At 43.9% G+C, this 5,624-nt stretch overlaps 1 long non-coding RNA gene across 1 annotated transcript; it reads right to left on the reverse strand.

The window, feature by feature from the left end:
- Positions 1-903: 903 nt before the first annotated feature.
- On the reverse strand, positions 904-4,813 carry LOC126015480 (uncharacterized). Its single transcript, XR_007498238.1, has 3 exons — positions 4,731-4,813; positions 3,433-3,556; positions 904-1,119 (listed from the first exon to the last, which is right to left on the reverse strand). It is a non-coding gene; the product is annotated as an uncharacterized LOC126015480 (long non-coding RNA).
- Positions 4,814-5,624: the final 811 nt, after the last annotated feature.

Consider the following 5,624-nt stretch of genomic DNA (forward strand, 5'->3'; position numbering starts at 1 on the left):
AGTTATTAAGACTGTTATTCACTCTTGGTAAGTTTAAGGACAAACTGGGGTGCTAAGAATATAATCCAGGGGGCCGGAGAGATGCCATGGAGGTAGGGCATTTGCCTTGCATACAGAAGGATGATGGTTTAAATCCTGGAATCCCATATGGTTCTCTCAAGCCTGCCATGAGCAATTTCTGAGTATAGAGCCAGGAGTAACCCCTGAGTACTTCCGGGTGTGACCCCCAAAAAAAACAACAAACAAAAGAATATAACCCATCTGGTCACATGCAAGGCAAATGCCCTCCTTGCTATATAGTCACTCCAGCCCCATGGACATGATGGTTTCTGATCCTAATTCTCAATGCTTTGTAGTTGGAAATACTGGCATTGTTCAGTCTATCTAGTCACCTTATACTATACCTTAATCTTTTTTTTATTTCTATTTGTTTGGATTTGCTAAAATTAGAAATAAGTCAAAATGGCATCTCAGAATTTACTAGTAGTTGAATTTGAGTTAAATAGAAACTGCAGTGTTTATGTTCTTTTTTTTTTCCCTGTAAAGAAGAGAAGAGAGAAATACAAGTAGTTATATTTATTTCTGGGTAATATATTTATTTCAGGTCCTCGCTTTGTCTATAGAAATGTGGAGATAGTTTAAGAAATCAAAAGATTTAATATAAAACAGAAAGGCTTTATTCCCTACTGATTCTGCCCTGCATTCAAACTGTTTTGAAAAGAAATAAAACATGTATATATGTCACTTATTCTTCCTCAAAACTAAAATATGGCATCATGATAGAACAGGACCCAGAATAAAGCCGATGAGGCTGGCTAGTTTGGGGGTGCAGACGAATTTTTGTCAACCTCTCCATGCACAGAAGGTGCTGACTGGTCTTTTCTGTTCCTTCCTTGGATACTTGGCTCTCCTACACATTTTGTCTATACAATATGGAGGACTTTGAAGGCCCGCCACAGCCTGTTTTTTCCCTTTCTATGTCTGCTTTGTAGTAGTTCCAGCAGTGAGATTTCAGGTAAAGTTCCTCTTCTTCAGCATTGGTAGAATTTTTCTTTTCTTGGATGTGGTGTCAGTCATGGATGACTTGGTTTGGGGATGGGTTTTAGCATATTCCAAAGCCTAAGGGTATGAAAGAGAAAGTTTTACAGCAAGTGTTGAGGGTGGGGGACCTAGATTTCCTTAAATTAAAACCCAGCACTAGAGTATACTTTCTAATAATGCAAATGAAGATATTGCTACAATTCTAAGAGGTACATGGAAATTGAGGCGAAATGGAAAGAATACAAATATTTTGCATACACACACACACACACACACACTCACACACACACAACACACACACACAAGCCAAGACAGATGTTTTTGTTCTTCTGGTCATAACAGATGGTGCTCAGAGGATGTTCCTGACTCTGTGTTCTGGAACAACCCATGATGATGCTCAGGAATCATAGGTGATTTTGGGATTAAACTGGGGTCGAGTTTAAGCAAGGTAACATGATCTCTCTGGCCCAACATGCAATTTACAAAAAAAAAAAAAAAAAATCCCTAAGCATCACCGGGTGTGGCCCCCCCCCCCAAAAAAAAACAAAACAAAATCTTAGTTTTATTCAACTACCTGAAAATAGATTTTTTTTTTGTTTGTTTTTGTTTTGGGGTCACATCCAGTCGGCACTCACGTGTTACTTCATGGCTCTGCATTTGAATCACTCTTGCAGGCGTTGCGAGACCACCTAGGATCTTGGGGGATAAGAACCATTGTCAGTCTGCGTGTAAGGCAAACACCCCTACTGCTGTTCTATCACTTCAGCCCAGATTTTTTGTTTTTTGAAGGGCAGCACACATCTGGGTCATGGGTTACTTCTGGCTCTGCATTCTGAATCACTCATGGCAGGCTCAGGAGACCATAATGAATACTGAGACTCAAACCTGGGTTGACTATGTGCAAAGCCTCTCCCCACTGTAATATACTCTCTGGCACTTGAAAACAGACCTCTCATGGGTTTGATCTGTAGAAGTAGAAGTCTTATTAAAACTGAACTTCTTTTTTTTTTTTTTTGTTTTTGGGCCACAATCCGTTTGACGCTCAGGGGTTACTTCCTGGCTACGCACTCAGAAATCGCCCTGGCTTGGGGGGGACACATGGATACGCTGGGGGATCGAACCTCGGTCCGTCCTATGCTAGCGCTTGCAAGGCAGACACCTTACTCTCTAGTTGCCACCTTCCCGGCCCCCAAAACTGAACATTTATTAAGAGATAACAAACAGACCTTGCTGACCAGAGAATTTTTACATCTTAATACTAAAGATTTTTATCATAGTGGATATAAAATTGGGCAATTATTTCTTATTTATTTTTTATCTCCTGGGCCTCTTAGAACTCGTAGAAAGTGTTTATTTGAGGCAAAGCATTATCTTTTCTTTACTTGTTTATAGAAACCTGGGTACTTTTTCAGAGATGGCTGTTCTGAGGGACATTCCAGTAAACATAAGAACAAAACACTACATAAGATTTTAAAAACTCCCCATTTTTTATTTTGACCATAATATGATATCTGAAATGGAAATGGATATTACATTTATATTCTAAAAGGGGAGAGGAGAAAAAAAAATCAAAACAAAACAACTCCAGTCTCTATGTGAAAGTGACTTATGCAGGAATTTCTGATTATCAACATGTTACTTTGGATCTCTTCATTAAAAAATAATGGGCTGGAGAAGGAGGAAAATTGGCACCATGGAAACATCAATTAAGTAGCCTAAGGTCTTCAAGGTCTGAGGGAAAAAAAAGATTGACCTATAGAAAACCCAGAGGGTCTGTGAAGGAGAACACGAAGGTACACCTTCTTCACAGGACCAAGGCACTCTTGTCCCTGGTCCAAAGGGCCCTGTCCCTTAGTGGAACAGAGCGATAGAGACTGGCCTGCTGAGGCCCCATGTCTTCAGAGAACGTATTTCATCACATCCCCACTGGAAGCTGGAGGCCAGCTGAGAAGGGGAACATTCTGTATCTGCCCTTGCCAAAAAGCTTTTTCTCTTGTGCAGAGGGGCTCTCTATAATTGTCCCCTCAGAGCAAGCACTTCTGAGGAGAGACTGTGAGGGAGCAAAACAGACCCACAAGGACAATACTACATTTTCTCAGACACTTAACTGTAGATAGAGAAAATGGCAGTCCTATGATGGTTAATGTTTTTCTAAGGAATCTCTGGGTCATGTTGGCCTTATGATATGACCATCACACAACTCTGACCTTGGAGAAAAACTAGAGGAGGAATGGAAAGGGCTAGGAGCTTTATAAAGTTGGGGTGATCTGCCTCATTGTCCAGGTGTGTGTGGCAGGTGCTAGGAAAACTGCTTTAAACCCAGTGGTGACCTGAGCTTCTCTTTATTCTGCTGGAAAAAGTGCCACAGAGGACCACTGTCCCGCCTCTTACCTTTTGCCGAGGGATGACAGGCCTGTTTTCAGTTTTGGCCGGTTGGTGTTTTTGACAGGAGAGAGAGTGTCTTCATGTTGTATTCCTTCACTTGTTTTGCATATTCCTTTTGCTGTATTAACTTCTGCATCGGGAAGAGAAATTGCCTATCCTGTGGGCCACTTGTTGACACTCTGATTTCTATGTCATGTCACCCAGCCACAAGCGTGCTAGCAGAAAGATTTTAAGCCTGTGGTTTCTCCAGAAGTGGCCTCCCCCCCTTCTCCAACCCCTGGGGACCCCCCCCCACAGCAATCAGCATAGCCCAGTGGGTCTCTTAAATAGACACTAAGTCACATTAGGCCTCTTCTTTGTTGCATTTACCCAATTTCTTTTCATTTTTGCTTCTTTTTTGTTTTGTTTTGTTTTTTTCGGACCACACCTGTTTGATGCTCAGGGGGTACTCCTGGCTAAGTGCTGCTCAGAAATTGCCCCTGGCTTGGAGGGACCATAATGGACACTGGGGATTGAACCATGGTCCTGATCCTTGGCTAGCACTTGCAAGGCAGACTACCTTACATCTAGTGCCACCTCACTGGCCCCTCATTTTGCTTCTAACTTGATTTTTTTTTTTTTTTTTTTGGTTTTGGGCCACACCCGGCGGTGCTCAGGGGTTACTCCTGGCTGTCTGCTCAGAAATAGCTCCTGGCAGGCACGAGGGACCATATGGGACACCGGGATTCGAACCAACCACCTTTGGTCCTGGATCGGCTGCTTGCAAGGCAAATGCCGCTGTGCTATCTCTCCGGGCCCTCCTTCTAACTTGAAACCATGCACTCTTCTTAGGCCTTGAGTGCAGCTTCAGTTAAAGCACATTACATGAAGGTCTTCTTTCTTCAGCCGGAAGGGACGTGAGTGAATATGCATTTTTCATGGACTGAGGAACTCTTCCCCTCAGTGTCTTCCCTGGAGCCCACTCTTCCAAATTACCCAGAACACTGTACTTGGAAAAACCAACAAGCACACAACACCCCCTGCATCATTTTCCCAGACACAGTCCCCACTTACTTTTTAGGACACAGAAACCAACCAAAAGGAACAGAGTGGAGGGAGGAACAAACACTAGATGAGTCATTTTATTACTGCAGCGATAGGTGGTCAGGGTTTCTGTGACCCTCAGAAAAGTGGCTGGAAAAGTTTCCCATTCAGACTGAGCCAGGTGGACTAGGCCTAGATTTTGGGGGTGGGCCAGCCAGGTGCCCTTTGGCAGCTTTTCTAAGCAGCAGGGGCTTAGCCAGTCCCAGCCTGCCTGTGCCAACACTCACTTTGTCTCGTGTGGACTCAAGGTCAGGTCCTAGGCCTCCAAGCTTCACGTCTCTTTTCTCGTAAACTTTCAGCTTGGAACTCTGAAAATGCAACCACACAGACAGTTTTCTGTTAACAATTGCCCATCCCTGATAGGCACTGCCAGGTGGAGAGAAATGAGAGGAATGGCAGAGGGAGAAGATGGGGAAAAGGGGGTGTTATTTTCCATGTGGGATTGTGGTTCCTTGTGGCTAGTGAACTAATGTATTTGGGGGGGGGGGGCGCACTCGGTGTCACTCAGGGGTCACTCCTGGCTCTGAGCTCAGAAATCGCTCCTGGCAGGCTTCGGGGTCCATATAGGATGCCGGGAATTGAACCCATGTCAGCTGCATGAAATGACCTACTGCTCCTGCCCCTGAACTAATGGATTTTGACTTTTCCTTGAATGCAATGAAAAAAGATGCAGTTGTGAAATGATGAAAGAAGGCTTTCAAGTGAGGAGCTGAGATGGTAAAGTGGGTAGGGCAATTGTTTTGTATACAACCAACCCAGGTTTAATCCAAACTCTTTGGATTAAAGAGAAGAAATAGCTTAATAGGATAGGGCGGGGCCGGAGAGATAGCATGGAGGTAAGGCGTTTACCTTTCATGCAGAAGGTCATCGGTTCGAATCCCGGCGTTCCATATGGTCCCCTGTGCCTGCCAGGAGCAATTTCTGAGCATAGAGCCAGGAAAAACCCTTAGCACTGCCAGGTGCGACCCAAAAAAAACCACAAAAAAAAAAAAAAAAAAAAAAAAGGATAGGGCAACTTTTTTTGGAAGGGGGGGTCATATCCAGTGGTGCTCAGGGGTTACTCCTGGCTCTGTGCTCAGAAATCACTCCTAGCAGGCTTGGAGGACCATCTGGAA

Source organism: Suncus etruscus, chromosome 8 (assembly GCF_024139225.1).
Source record: "Suncus etruscus isolate mSunEtr1 chromosome 8, mSunEtr1.pri.cur, whole genome shotgun sequence".
NCBI lineage: Eukaryota > Metazoa > Chordata > Mammalia > Eulipotyphla > Soricidae > Suncus > Suncus etruscus.